Genomic DNA, 15657 nt, shown 5'->3' with positions numbered 1-15657 from the left:
ATATGGGCCATTGTTTCTAAAAAAATGCCATTTCTACGACTGCACACATAGCTTTTATCCCCAATGCAATTTACATTGTCTGATTTCAATGAGTTATAACCATGTCACTTTCCATTTGCAAATTTTGCCTGTGGTGGGGTTGTAAATATAGCTCAAATCCCCATGAATGCATTTGAACTAAAATGTTTCTTTTATTAAGTTTTTACTGCATTAAAAGTATCTATGAGGTCAGTTCACGGACAATGTAGCTAAAATTCGATGTAGCATGAGGTTAGACTAAAAGATGATGGCACTGATTTAAGAGGGCCTAGCGCCACTTTAGTGCCGCCTTAGCATCACTTTTTTGATGCTAAGGTGGTGTTAAGGTGGCCTTTTCTCCACGCCATATTTACAAAGTGGCACAATGCATCCATTGTTCCACTTTGCAACCCTTTGCGCTACATTATACCTCCCCCAGTTAGGGGGACCGAAAAAATGGCGCAAAGAAATCTAAGAGATTTCTTTGCATAATTTTTTCTCGGCACCTTTGACGCCTGCTCAGGCATTAAAAGGGGGCACACCATTGTTTTCAATGGGCCTCTATGTACTGTTCATGATTGGTGCCAAAATGTTGCCACTAACCCTAAACAGTACATCAATAGAGTCAACAATTTTGACGCTATTGCCCCATACCTTGCGCCATGGAGCACCGTATCTTAGATACGGCGCACACGTGGTGGCAGTAGGGGAGCACACAGAGCTTTTAGACATATGAATGCATTTTAGTCTATATGGTTTTAATGTGCATAATAATGTCCATTTGCACTTATGATGTCAGGCTTAAGACAAACTGTTTTGCTTTAATGAGTATAATTGTCTATAAAAAGCCTTTTAATCTACATTTGCAGTAAAAATATTGTTAATATTTTTCATAATCAGACAATAAACCTGAACTTGTATTTGACTCCTATGTACTGCAGGGCCTGCTTCATTGCTAAAAAAAGGCACACCTTTTGACTGCACAGCTGCAATGTAATCTGGGAACAGGAGCACCTTTAGCTATCCAATCTCAGTGGGCCTTTCTACGTGGCAACCAGGGTGTTTTTACCTGGTGAACAGATCGTTCTGTCGCTTTACTTAAGCATTTGAGCCGCTGTTAGGCAGGAACGTGATTCCCGTGTCAACAGCACTATGGTGCAATGTATGCCTTTGCTACAGAAAGGCCAGACAAAGACAACTTTTCCTCTACTCAGGTTTACTGAATTTTCACCATATCTTGGCTTTCAAACCTTTCTTGCAGGTCCATCGTTCTGATGTTGTTAAACATAAACTTTCCCATGCAGTCATCTGCTCTGTGTACCATGAAGCTGACCCTTTCCAGTAGTTCTTTGATATAATTTTTGAAGTCTTGGGTGACAGGATTTAATTATGACAGCATGTTTTCTGTGGTTGTGACCATCGCCACCATTTTCTGTTTATCCACTATTTTAAGCTTTAGATCAAATGTATTTATATCTATTTTTAAGTCGAGCACTCAAGCATTTTGACCTGTTCTAAGTATTGTGGGATTTTAACCACGCCCACCTCACGTTCATCACTTTAACTCATTTAGGCTTGCCTTTAAAAAAATCACTTGATGTTGTTGGTAATTGCTATACGCTTGTCCCACCTTGAGGGCATTTTTGTCACGCCATGCAGACTGCCCCTCTTACATGGATTATCACAAGATTGCCAGTTCAACGTGGGAGAACTATTTCTTTTGTCTCTCCCCTTCGTGCTGCATCGCAGCCAGGGTGCTCACAGCGGTAACAGGCACAACAGCGTGAACTCAATGGGCAATGTTAGAGGCTGGTCATATTGTTCACAGTTACCTAATGAGAATCATTTCTTGTGGCTCTCCCCTTAAAACACTTTAAAATTGGTCAACACTTTACTAAAACAGAAATCCTCAAAGCGAAAGCAGCTCTCCCGGCAAAGTGGGAGAGCTGATACTACAATGTTCACTGCACTCTGGAAATTTGTCCTATAATGCTTTGCAGGCATTCTTTTTCAAAACATGTTTGCTCATAACTCAGCCTGTGATGGTCCTAAGAGAATGGTACCACCACCAAAACGTTCACAACAATGTGCTCTTTCTGTCTATGTCTTTTGTGGGTCCCCACACTAGGTTAGTGGAGACCCCAAAATAATAACCCCTCCTACCATGTAGTGTCTATTTAATGTTTTTCTGGGCTATAACTTTTATTTTGCATTTGAGATAAGGTTTTGTTTTATGAGTTTTTTTTGTACATTTTATTGTTATGGGCTTGTTAACTTTAAATATGTGTAATGTACTATGTTCTCATTCCATTACTTTCTAATATTTTTTGGTGTTATTATGCATTCTCAGGGCTAGGCATGCAGTTACTTTACCATATTTCATACAAGTGCTATTTTCTTTGTGGGGTCCTCTGGGGCTGTTCTAAGCATTACAGTCATATCAACGTATTAAAATATTCATGGCGTGTAAACTTGTCCCATAATGCAACATGTTTGCTCATACCTCAGCCTGTGGTGGACCTGGGACAAAAGGACCACTGCCAAAACATTCACAAAAATGTGCTCTTTCTGTCTACAGCATCTTTGGGTCCCCACACTAGGTTAGTGGGGACCCTAACATAATAACCCCTCCCACCATTCAGAGTCAGTTTAATTTTTCACTTGACTAGTATTTTTGTAATATTTTTTTTAAACTGAGAAGTGGCTGTATTTTAAAGTCCTTCTTTGTACCATTATTGCTATGGGCTTGTTAGTTCTGAATATGTCTAATGCACTATGTTCTCTGGGGGATAAACATCTGGTTGCACTGGTTACTTTCTGCCTTTTTTTGTGTGGTTATTCCCTCCAGGGCATAACTCTAGAGTAACATGACCATGTTTCTTACAAATGCTATTTTCATTGTGAGGTCCTCTATGGGCTGTTCTAAGCATTGCAGTCATATCAACATATTAAAATATTTGTAGCACGAAACTTGTCCCATAAAGCTTTGCAGGGCATTACTTTTACAAAACATCTTAGCTCATAACACAGCCTTTGGTGGTGCTAGGACAATATGACCACCTTCAAAATATTGACCACAATATGCGCTGTCTGTCTACATCATCTCTGGGCCCCCACACTATGTTAGTGAGGACTACGAAATAATAACCCCTACCACTGCACATTCATTTTTAAGCTTTCTCATGGATTTGTGATTTTGTTTTGCAGCTGAGAGAAGTTTTCTTTTATGGGTCTTGTTTGCAATGTTATTGTACTAGTTCTGCTAGGCTTGAAAATGTGGGATGCTCTATGTCTGCTAGAGGCTAAATGTATAACTATTTTGCTTTAATTTTCTCCTTTCTTTTTTTGATTGGTTATGCTCTCTAAGGGCTGATTGTATGGTTAAATGACCATGTTTTGTCCAAATGCTATTTTTATTGTGGTGTTCTCTAGGGGCTGTTCTGAGCATTGCAGTCACAATACTATCACATTTGCGGGTGGTGCTCATAACGCAGTCTGGGGTGGTTCTAGGACAATGGGACTAGGTTAGTGGAGACCCCAAAAAAACAACCCCTCCCACCATTCACTGTCTTTTAAACTTTTTTAATGGCTCGGTTTTACAGCGGAGAGAAGTTTTGTTATAAAAGCCTTGCTTGTAATATCATTGCAGTAGGCCTGCTAGTCCTAAAAATTTCCTCTAGAGGCTAAGTATATGGTTACACTGCTTTATTTTCTTCTCTGTGTTTTCCATGGGGTTATCCCCCTTGGGGCTAACAATATGGTTACATGACCATGTTTCTTACAAATTATATTTTTGCTATGGTGCCCCCTAGGGGCTGTTTTGAGCATTACAGTCTAATGACAAAAGTTTATTTCTGATAAAGGTTTATATAATATAGATAATTGTATATGTTTTAATAATCTCTTTTTATTACAATTATGACCATAAATCAGGCCAACTTAACATCCTTATTACACTATCCCTCTTTGAACACTCTTGAAATGTTTGGGTGGCCCGTCTAGTTTATTTCTCTTTTGTATTGTGTTTAGATTTTATTGGTTCATTTATAAAGCGCATTCCGGCAAGAGCATCGAAGCGCTAATCAAACCGAGGACAGAGGGAAAGAGCACAAGCCACCCACAAGAATACCTAATTTACAAAAAGCCAGGTTTTTCTCAGAAGGAAAAATGAGTTGCCATTTGACGAAGCATAAGAGGCAGGGCATTCCAAAGCCTAGCCGCTTCCACCGTAAAAGCACTGTCTCCCCACCTAGCCTTGTTGCAGCGAGGCACCTTGATCATATATTTGAAAGAGGGTCTCAGATGTCTCGTCGGTTGATAAAATTGCAGAGTGGACTTCAAATAGTCACAACCCTTCAACTGTAATCCTTTGTGAGTAAGACAGAGGGGCATATTTATACTCTGTTTGCGCCGGAATTGCGTCGTTTTTTTGACGCAATTCCGACGCAAAACTAACTCCATATTTATACTTTGGCGTTAGACGCATTTAGCGCCAAAGTCCTTGGAGTTTGCGTCATTTTTTAGCGTGGACACCTACTTTGCGTTAATGATATGCAAGGTAGGCGTTCCCGTCTAAAAAAGTGACTCCGAGGCATGTGCGCCGTATTTACACTCCCGGGCAAAAATCACGCCCGGGAGTGGGCGGGTCAAAAAAAATGACATCCAGCCGCTTTTGCATGTTTTTTTAGCGCCTGGTCAGGGCAGGCGTTAAGGGAGCTGTGGGCACGGAAGGAGCCCAGAGGTGCCCTCCCATGCCCCCAGGGACCCCCCCTGTCACCCTTGCCCACCCCAGGAGGACGCCTAAGGATGGAGGGACCCATCCCAGGGAACATAAGGTAAGTTCAGGTAAGTAATTTTTTTTTTTTTTTTTGTGGCATAGGGGGGCCTGATTTGTGCCCCCCTACATGCCACTATGCCTAATGACCATGCCCAGGGGACAGAAGTCCCCTGGGCATGGCCATTGGGCAAGGGGGCATGACTCCTGTCTTTGCTAAGACAGGAGTCATTTCAATGGGGATTGGGAGTCGGAAAAAATGGCGCAAATCGGGTTGAGGTGATAATTTTGCCTCAGCCTGACTTGCCCCATTTTTTGGCACCCGAGCTCCATATTCCCCTACGCTGGCGCTGCCTGGTGTACGTCATTTTTTTTTACGCACACCAGGCAGCGCCGCCGGCTAACGCCGGCTAACGTCATTGAATAAATACGGCGCCCGCATGGCGCTTCAGAATGGCGTTAGCCGGCGTTAGATTTTTTGACGCACAACTGCGTTGGCGCAGTTGTGCATCGAAAAGTATAAATATGGCCCAGAGTGTTTTAAAAATAATCCTCTTCTTAATCGGTAACCAATGTAGGGATGTCAAACATCTGCTCGCAGATATAGACTGAGGGAGATTCAAAGTTAAGTGTGCTGCCGTGTTCTGAATAGACTGTAATTTGTCTAAATATGATTTATTCTCATTGAGCAGCAACGTGTTACAGTAGTCAAGTCTTGAGGTGACTAACGCCAGCACAACCGGCTGCCTTAAATCGTCCTCTAAAAGATGTAAACAATTTTTAAGTGTTTTTTATATCCAAAAGCAGATCTTGACTATATGATTAATCTGTAGCTTAAAAGAGAGGGTGTCGTCAAAAATAATGCCTAGGTTTTTAGCGAAGGGCACAACCCCCACAAGCTGGAGGCCACCACCTATAGTCCCAAAGGGAGTTATTGCGCCCAAAACACATAATCACCGTCTTGTCCCCTTTAAGTTTTAGCCAATTGCTGGCCATCCAATTGTTAATTGCTGTCATGCCACATTGGAATTTCTCCTTTGTGTCCTCCCAATTACGCGAAACTGGCACAATCACCTGCGTGTCATCTGCGTAGGAGACAATCTGGAAGCCAAAAGAGCGAACCAGGTTCACCAGGGGCGCCATATATACATTAAAAAGCGTTGGGCTGAGGGAGGACCCCTGCGGAACTCCACACGGAAGATGGAAAGGGGAGGCCCGCTGGTCTCCACAAGCCACTGTGATCATTCTATCCGTGAGAAAGGAGCAGAGTAACTTCCAGGCCTTCCCTTTCACTCCGATCTGGGACAAACGATTAAGCAGGATGGTAGGAGAAATAGTGTCAAAAGCTGCTGACAAGTCCAACAGGACCAGAATCGTACCCTCTCCCAATTCGCCTCTTCGGGGAATAATATCGGAAATAGAGATTAGTGCTGTTTCCGTGCTGTGAGCACCGCGAACGCCGTGCTGTGACGGGTCCAGTTTGCCATTCTCTCGAAGAAAGGCAGATAACTCGTAATTTAGATGTTTTTCTAACATTTTGCCCAAGCACGGCAGTAGCGAGATCGGGTGAAGATTTGAAAGGTCAGAAGCATCTTTTCCTGTTTTTTTAGTGAGAGGAATCACTGTGGCCTGTTTCTTGTTACTCCTCCTTGATTGTCTTGTGTCTTTTTTTGGGGAACTGTGTTAGCCAGCCAGCAACTCTGATGGTGGGGTGGTGAAAGTGGTTTTCTCTTGGAATTAGCATGGCAGATTTAAATTTGGATACTAAATAGCAACATTTTCATTTTTGCTGCAGATAGAGGAAGAAGATAAATGGAAGTGCTTTAGTTATATGCAGAGCCACTGGAATTATATTACAGGAAAAGATGAAATATGAGGCAGGGTTGACCAATTTACGTGGCAAGAAAAGAAAGAAAAGTCCAGTTATGAATTTACAGTGCCAATAGCCCTAACTCAAGCAAATGCGCGACCTATTGCATAGCAAAAGTTTGTTAACTCCAGGACTTCCTTAGCGTTTTTTTTTTAGAAATTAGTATAATGTCCTATTTTCAGAGTATTTGTATCCTTTTTGTCCACTGTGCTCCAAAAGTGGGCATCCCCATCAGGGGAAATCACATGTGACTGGGGTTGGTTTTGTTTGCCAAATGGCTGGCGGATCTCAGATAGTTCGGGACAAAATCACCGGAGAAGGCAAAGCTGCTGGACTGTTTCTTTGCTGAAACATAGGAGGAGGTGGTAAGTATGGCACAACTACTGAGTTGTCTTGGGTGCTTTTATACATTGGCTAATACCGAGTGGGTCTGATTTGTGGCCACAATATGACATAGTTACTTCTTTAGATGTGTTGAGTACTAACCACAATGGGTGAAAGAATTGGATGATTTCCATGCTAGGACACTCATCTCCATCACAGTTGGCTTTCTGGAGAAAAGGCGCACATGTTGTAACATGGTGAAGATATAACAGATAGTTTCACCTGGCATACAGTTTATTCCTCTAAGTTATGCCTTGTCAGCAGTATTATGTGTTATTGTATTACCCCATTATCTCCCAGAGCAGGGAGAGGTAGAGAAGGGAAGGGAAGCAGGATGTCACTTTTCCCTTGAAGCCTCCCACTGCAGCTCGTACATCTACCTTCGTCCACCACTGGTCTTGCCTTGGGTTAGCTAGGCCCTCATGGCAGCGTACAATCCAATGCTGGTACCAAGTCACACCTACAGGGTCACTCTGTTACAGCTGCTACTGGGATGTCGCCTCCATAGTCTCTCTCTTACATTCTTCCAGGCTGTCACTGCCTCCTTGGGGGTTCTGAGTGACAGTGGGCTCCAGAGCTACTCTCCCAGTAACACTTTCAGCTTGCTCTACTTTAAGGGAGCTTTGATCTTTACTTCAAGTTGCCTGCACCTGAGTTCGTATGCCACTAAGTGTCTTTCTGCTCTTGATAGCTGAGCCCAAAATGCAGGGAGCTGCTCATTTCCAGGATGGAGCCCTATCTTTGCTTTTTGCAGTTGTTCTGCCTGAGAATGCTTGAAGATTTTAAAACGGTTGGCTAGAGCTGGCTGGGAGCTACCCCTTGAGTATCTTGCTTCATCAGCAGTTGGTTATGCCCACAGTAGAGACATTGCTAGGTAAGAACCTTTGTAAAGGAAAGCACTTTGCATGGTGTAACACTATGAGACTAAGTTGAATGGGGGTTTACAATGAGAAATCATTGACAAATGCAGTAGGTAGGGGTTTTACATTGTGAAAGCTCAGACAAATTCAATATGAAGTGATTTTACCTTAGACCCCAATGAAGGAGGCTTTACATTGTTTAACAGTAGTGCTTAATTTGAGCCGGTGGTTTTCAATGCTTGTCACTTCACTTTATTGTCAACTCTGGTGCTTATGACAAGCTGCCATGCATGGTGGCACTATTTGTGCAAATTAGAGAATGACAGAAAAATGGGTGGTGCAATTCTGCAGTGGTCTTCTGATGAGGGCCATGGCACTTATTTTTTTCACAAATCAAGCACTGTTTAACAGTGAGAAACCTTCTTACACAGGCTCTAAATTACAAAGAGATAAAGAAGTCAGTTCTCATTTCATATGTCACGAGGTGTCACGGGGTTGGAGCCCTAAAGATGTGTTCAGAGGACAAAAGAGCTGGGATTCAGGCTAGGAGGACATCTAAATGGCACAGCTGCAGTGTCCTCCTAGTCTGAATCCCAAGGTAGGTTGGTGGTAGCACAGGTTTTTTCGGATTCAGCCCCCAAACCCAGCAGTATTGTGTTGCCAAGAAAAGGATAAAAAATTGAGCTGCATTCTGCTGCCACACAAGAGATATACCTTGGACCCACTCCGTGTATGTGTGAAGACATGTTCATCACTGCTGTGATGTCAACTTAGGAGGCAGAATATGGTACAGCACATCTGTGAGAAATACTTGTTTATAACATACATCAGCAAGATCCCTGTCATTTGCTGCATTTGGTGGGGGTATTCCTGGGGCATGGAGTGGGAACCTGTGTGCTCTTTCCTTGGTGTTTGATCATGGAAATGGGTCCACAGATCCCCTAACGCCTGCCCAGACCAGGTGTTAAAAATTACGCTAAGCAGGCTTAGCACCATTATTTAGGCCCTCCTACCCCTGTGCACCATTTTTGCATGGGAGGGTAAATAAGGTGCTATGGCATTGGAGTCATTTTTTGGATGGGAACGCCTACCTTGCACCTCATTGATGCAAGGTAGGTTCACACATCCCAAAAATTACTTTAACTACAATATTTTGACACTAGATGGGTCTAGCGTTAAAATATAATAATAGAGTTTAGTTTGCACTGAATTAGGGTTAAAAAATGACACTAATTCAGCGCAAACAAAGTATAAATATGTCCCTTGGTTTGTGAGGTTTTAGCGTAATTTATTTTGACACTAAAACAGGGCAAACTGAACTCCATATTTATATTTTGATGCTAGATCCGTCTAACATCAAAATATAGGAGTTCTCGTCATATTGTGGATACGGCAAACTACCTTGCTCTAATTAGATGCAATTTAGGTGTTCCTGTCCACAATATGACGCTAATCCCCTAACGCTTTATTCATACTCTGGCGCAAAACGATGCACATGGAGTAGGTGGACCCAAATAATGGCGCTAAGCCTTCTTAGTGCCATTATTTAATGCCTGGGTCTGACCAGACGTTAGGGGACCTGTGGACCAATTTCCATGGCTAAACATCATGGAATGGGTCCACAGATGCCCACCTACAGACCATGGACCATCAAGCAAAAAAAATATGTTTTGGCATTCTCATACTTCCTAGAAATATTTACAAAATACTTCCATTCATTGAAAAGAGGCTCATCATACAGGCCTTAATAATCTATCTGCTGGATTATGGGAACACCCTGTTTCTTGGTGCACCAAAATATGCTATGAAGAAATTGCACGTGGTGCAGAACACTGCTGCCCGCCTTCTCTTCAACCTACCCAGGCATGAATCGGCCAGGATCAGCTTTATCAACGTTGCACTGGCTTCCTTTGGAGCAATGGATAAAATTTAAATCTTTATGTTACATTAATAGAGTGCTATATGACAAAGGCCCAACAATATTGCGAACCCTGGCTTCTTTTTACAAACCTACCAGACATCTTAGATCATCCTCCATGGCCCTAGCTGTCATTCTCCCAGTAAAAAAGGAGAATGGGGAGGAAGATCACGATTGTATCTTGGAGCTAGACTGTAGAATTCATTACCACTGAATCTACATCAAACCAGCCACGAACTGTCGTTCCGGCAGCTATTAAAAACGTGGTTATTTTAGTTTGTATCCCAAAGCTGTATATTCAAAGAATTTTTCTGTATACTGCTGGGTGGCCTTCGGGTAGCTATGCACTCTCTAAATTTTCATAACATAACATAAAAATAACACCCCAATCCCAGCAACACCCCCACCCACACAAGAGGGACACCACAGGATGGGGGACCCAATCCTTGGTAAGTACAGGTAAATAAGATTTTTTTTTCTCTGTCATTGGGGACCTTCTCACCTACCACCATTTCCCCCAGCTAGCATCTTTATCTTAGAAGCTAGCCTGTCCTCCGCACAAGCATGCGCCATTCCATAAATATGGCACCCCACTGGTGCTATGGAATGGCAGTAGCAGGCACTAAGGATTTTGACACAAAAATGCATTAGCTCAGTTTTGTATCAAAATCCATAAATATGCACCTGAATTTATTACCATTTTATTTTTTCCTTTCCCCAGCCAGCCGAGTTTGAGGGTGGGGTCACTTCTACTGACTGGCAGTAGGGGAGTTTGCTCACTCCACCAGCTTAGAGTGCACATGTCACTTTGGCCTTCAGTCTGACATGCACACTTTAAACCTCTCCACCGGGCTGTCTCAGACAGTAGGGTGGAGAGCAAGCACAGGCTCCCAGTTTCTCAGTGAGCGTGGAGCTAGTCCACTGCAGCCAATCTTGGTGCTCCTGTCAAGCTGCCTGTGCAACATTAGAGCAGCGTCTTGATTGGGAGAGGGGAGCTGGCAGAGGCGCTGGGAGCCTATGCTGGTGGAGCCACTGATGACGAGACATAGAAGAGCACCGAGGGCAGAGGCAGAAGGTAAGTATATTTTTTTGCTATTTTTTTTAATTTATTTGAACTTACTGCCAGACACTGTGGAAAACACACAGTGACTTCACCCTAAACTCCAGAGCTCTCAGTTGTGGCCTGTTTTAAACACTGCTTAAAACAGACCATGATTGAGAGCTATTGCTTTAAGCCTCAAGCACTGCTGTTTTTTCAGTGCCTGGCAGTTCCTTAAATGTTTACCCCACCAGTTCTATTGGTCGGGAGCCATCACTGCTCTCATTACCCTCTCACAATCCAGTTTACTGTCATGCAAGTCCCCTGCCATTGAGGAGGGATTGGAGGGAATCTGGTTTTCTCAAAACAGTTCATAATATGCCCTCCAGCTACACCACCCTTCTCAAACTTCCAGGGCCAACCCCTTGCCTCATACACCACCCTCTCCACTTCCATAAAGGCAGTCATACCAGTTATCCACAGTTCCTCGTTTTGGTCCTGCTGGCTTCCCCATTGTTGCACTGCTTGGTTTGCCAGCACAAATCCTAATGTACAAAACATTAACTGTGACCTACGTAAGTTCACATCACTTATAAAACATAACATGAATAAATGGGGGTATGTGGGACTCGGGCATCCACAATTGCCATTAATTTGGATATTATATTTAAACAATATTTCTCTATTTGGGGGCTGTTCAAGATTGTCTTAAAGAAAGTGCCCTCCGCCACGTCACGTTCATACACTTGGGGGACAGTGCTTTGCCTATCTTGAATAAGTTTCTCTTGTTGTAATACACTCTTTGGAGCACCTTTAGTTAAATAAATCCCACTGTTGCCCTAATTGCCACCTCAGAAGGGTGCATCAGTGCTGCCTCCCAGTCTACATCATCCAGTTAACCAATGTTCGTCACCCACCTCCTCCTGAGCAGGATGTCAGGCCTGGTATTATTAAAAGTGTGACGTGTAAAGTAGACCACTTTACTGATCATCTCTTCTTCTAGTATCCTACCTTCTACTGGTGTACTATACAGCAATTAAGGCATGTGTAAATACTTATATTCCTGAGTGGGGGCTACATCGTATTCTCTCTGTAAATCCTGAAATGGTGTCATCTCCCCTCGTTTGACCATATCGCTGAAAGCAGAGATGCTTATTAAGTCACATTTCGTGTAGGCAGCAAGGGACTGATTTAAGAGCCCCTAGCGCCTCCTTGCACCACATTAGTGTCATTTTGATTTTTATGCTAATGTGGTCCAATGAGGCTAAAATTGCTGAGCCAAATTTACAAAGTGGCGCAGTCCATGAATTGCACCACTTTGTAACCCTTTGCACTACATTATGCCTGTGCCAGGCACGATGTATGCAAAGTGGGTGTTCCTCCTTTAGGGTGAGGGGCTGAAAAAAAGACACAAACAATTCTTTGCATCATTAATTTTGTCACTTTTAATGCCTGCTCAGAGCAGGCGTTAAAAGGAGGTATGCCATTGTTTTCAATGGGCCTCAATGGGCTTTGCAGGATTAGCGTCAACATTGTTTATGCTAATCCTGCACAGCTCTGAACTAGTGTCAACAACTGTGAAACTAGTTCCCTAACTATCACCATGGTGCGCCATATCTTAGATACATCGTACACATGGTGGCATTAGGGGGGGCGCTAACAGGCGCAAGAAAAGTGGCGGTGCACTGCATACAGCATCACTTTTCCTAAGTCAGGGCCTAAGTTTCCTCATTCCATTTGATTTGTTACCCTTCCACAGGGCAGGGGCACGGGGCAGCAAGTTCTGCCATCCCACATTTATGTTGGCTTTGTCACAGGCCACCAGTGTGGCTTTCCTTTGTTCCAATAATATATGCTTATATTTCTTATCATGTATATAGTGCGGTAGTTCCCAAACTTTTTTGATCCACGGCTCTGTTGACCTATTGGCCATTGGCCTTGGCTCCCCATTTTGTTACTTTTGTTTGGCAGGTGGGGGATGTAAGCCCAGCCTCGTGAGTACTTCCATTCTTCTCTGTAAAATGAATGGGGTGAAGTCGTGTGTGTGTGTTTTTGCCCCTGTCTGTGTGTTCCTGCCTACTGTCTGTGTTCTGCTTACTGTGTCCTCATGCCTCCTTTCTGTGTGTTCTATATCTTGTCTGTGCTCTCATGCCTCATGTGTGTGTTCTTGCCCCCTGTCTGTGTGCTCTTGTCTACTGTCTGTGTGTCATTGCCTCCTGTCTGTGTGTTTCTGCCTACTGTCTGTTTGTCCTTGACTCCCATTTGTTTATTCATGCCTCCTGTCTGTGCACCCATGCCTGTGGCCTATGTGTTCTTGTATCTTGTCTGTGCCTTCATGCCTCCTAACTGTGTTCGTGCCTCCTGATTTGTCCTCGTCCTTGTGCCACCAGTCTGTGTGTCCTTGTATCCTGTCTGTGCCCTCATGCCATCTGTCTGTGCCCTCACGCCTCTTGTCTATGCCCTCATGCCTCTTGTGTGTGCTCTCATGACTCCTGTCTCAGCCTTCAAGCCTCATGTGTGAACAATAATGCCTCATGTCACTGCGGACACAGCGGACACAGCGGGTCTATTATACAAATCTTCTATCTGCTCCCTCCTACGTAAGCAAACTGGGTGTGTTACTTCCAGTGGCCAGATAAAAGGGCCAACAGACGAGTAGCCTGCCTCCCCACTTGCAAGGAGCAGGACAATTTCAAGCATGCATTTCCAGTTGCACACAAACTGTTGTTAAAAAGTGCACATCTTCGTCCTGATTTAAGTTGCAAAATATTCCGGCTGGTGCCTGCAACAGCCCAGGTCCAAGGACCTATGATAGACCCCAGCAGTATCAATTGCATTAGCATTAGTAGCCTGCAAGTGTTTTTATCCCTTCTAAAGCCTTAAACCTACAGATATATCTCTAAGCTTGGATGGGACTCAGTTGTGCTGACCAACTAAGTTGTGCTCATGTTGTCAACCTAGGAAAGGTGACATGCTGAGTTTTCCCTAGTGGTTTCATTTCGACAACCTATACACAAATGCACTCAGTGGGCTTTAAACCCGCTGGCCAATCGCCGTTTTGTTTACTCCAAGAACCTAGAAATCTGCATGAGATGGAGTCATGCACATTGCTTCAGGAGTCTGCCCTTCGCTTCTTAGTTCTGTCCTTGCTCCTGGATACCACGCTGCCCGCTCACAGGGTGTAATTTGGGGAGCAAATATATGTTTTGCTATGTTTCTGCAGGCCGCTTTGGATCTGGCTTTGAAGCTTCATGCTGAAGAGGCCTTCAGAACTTCTCATTTGAGGAACAAAGGCCCATATTTATAGTTTTTTGCGCCGCATTTACGTCATTTTTTGACACAAAAGTGGTGCAAACGTACAAAATATTATTGTATTTTGTAAGTTTGTGCCGCTTTTGCGTAAAAAAAGTCTAGTTTTGACGGTGCACAGGGGTGCCGTGGCGCACAGTTTGGGCACCTTTGATACAATGAATTTAGGAATTCGCAACTCTCATTGCAGTGTCATTACAGTGGGCAAATCCCTATTTATTAATTGTCTGGAATTAGGAAGCCCAATAAAATACCCATATGTCCAGGTGTGAAAGATTACCATTATATTTTGATCTCTGAAGTGTCGGTAAAGCAATTCTAAGGGTACCCCCATTCCAAAACAGGGTGCATAATGTTCCATCAATTTTATCAAAGAAAGAGGCATATTTAAGATCCCCTAGCGTATCCTTGGTGCTGCCATAGCATCATCTTTAATGCTAAAGTGGCTTTTTCTGCTCGCCACAGTGACAAAGTGGCGCAATGCATGCCTTGCGACACTTCGTAAATCCTTGAACCACATTATGCCTGCGGCAGGCATAATGTATTCAAGGGGGGGTCCGGCACTATGAGGCCCGCAAAAATGGCGCAATGAAATTTAACAGATTTCACTGCGCCATATTTGGTGTAATTTTGAATGCCTGCCCGGAGCAGACCTTAAAATGCCTCTCCCATAGAAACATATGGGCCTCCTTGCACTTTGCTACACTAGCGTCAAAACTTTTGAAATCGCCACCATAACGTAAAAAATGTTGACACTATTGTGCTAAGGACCGACATTGTATCATAAATACAGCGCAACCATAGTATCATTAGGTCCCTGTAGGGGGGCGCAGAAAAAGTGGCACATCAGCTCTGATGCACCACTTTTTCTTAATTATGGGCTAAAGTATCAGGTATGGACCAATGGATATTCTAAAAGAATTTGAGCAGGGTTATCATTTTAAAAAGGTCAGCTCTACCCATCAATGAAAGTGGAAGTCTTAGCCAACCGTTCACATCTGCCTGAAAATTCCTGTGGACCACTTCCAGGCTCCTTTTCAGGAATAATAACCTGCACTGCTTTATTTCAATACCCAAGTATCGAAGCCCTCTGTCGAAGACTTGATGCCAGATGGTATTGCGATTGTACTATTCCACTTTATCTTATAAAGTATCGATCTGTCCCAATTTATCTTGTGGCCTGCATAAATTTAAAAATGATTGAACATGAAAGAACAGCAACAAAATCTCAGAGTCTGAGAAGTACAGTAAAATGTTGCCAGCCTATAATGAGACCATCTCTGGTTCACTTGCCCCCCCACAGGAAGCCTAACACAGCTCCCATGACTCTCAGCCAACAAGACAGGTTTTCCATGTGCTGGCAAACAACAGTGGGGACAGCGGACAACCCTTTCTCTATCCCTGTTGAAGTGCAAAGGTTTCTGATAGCACTCCATTCATTTTCACCATTGCTGGCAGATTTCTTAAAAAGAGTTTCACCCAGCA

This window comes from Pleurodeles waltl, chromosome 2_2 (genome assembly GCF_031143425.1).
Source record: "Pleurodeles waltl isolate 20211129_DDA chromosome 2_2, aPleWal1.hap1.20221129, whole genome shotgun sequence".
Lineage (NCBI taxonomy): Eukaryota > Metazoa > Chordata > Amphibia > Caudata > Salamandridae > Pleurodeles > Pleurodeles waltl.
The sequence above is the reverse complement of the archived record's forward strand: the minus strand, read 5'-3'. Positions refer to the sequence as shown.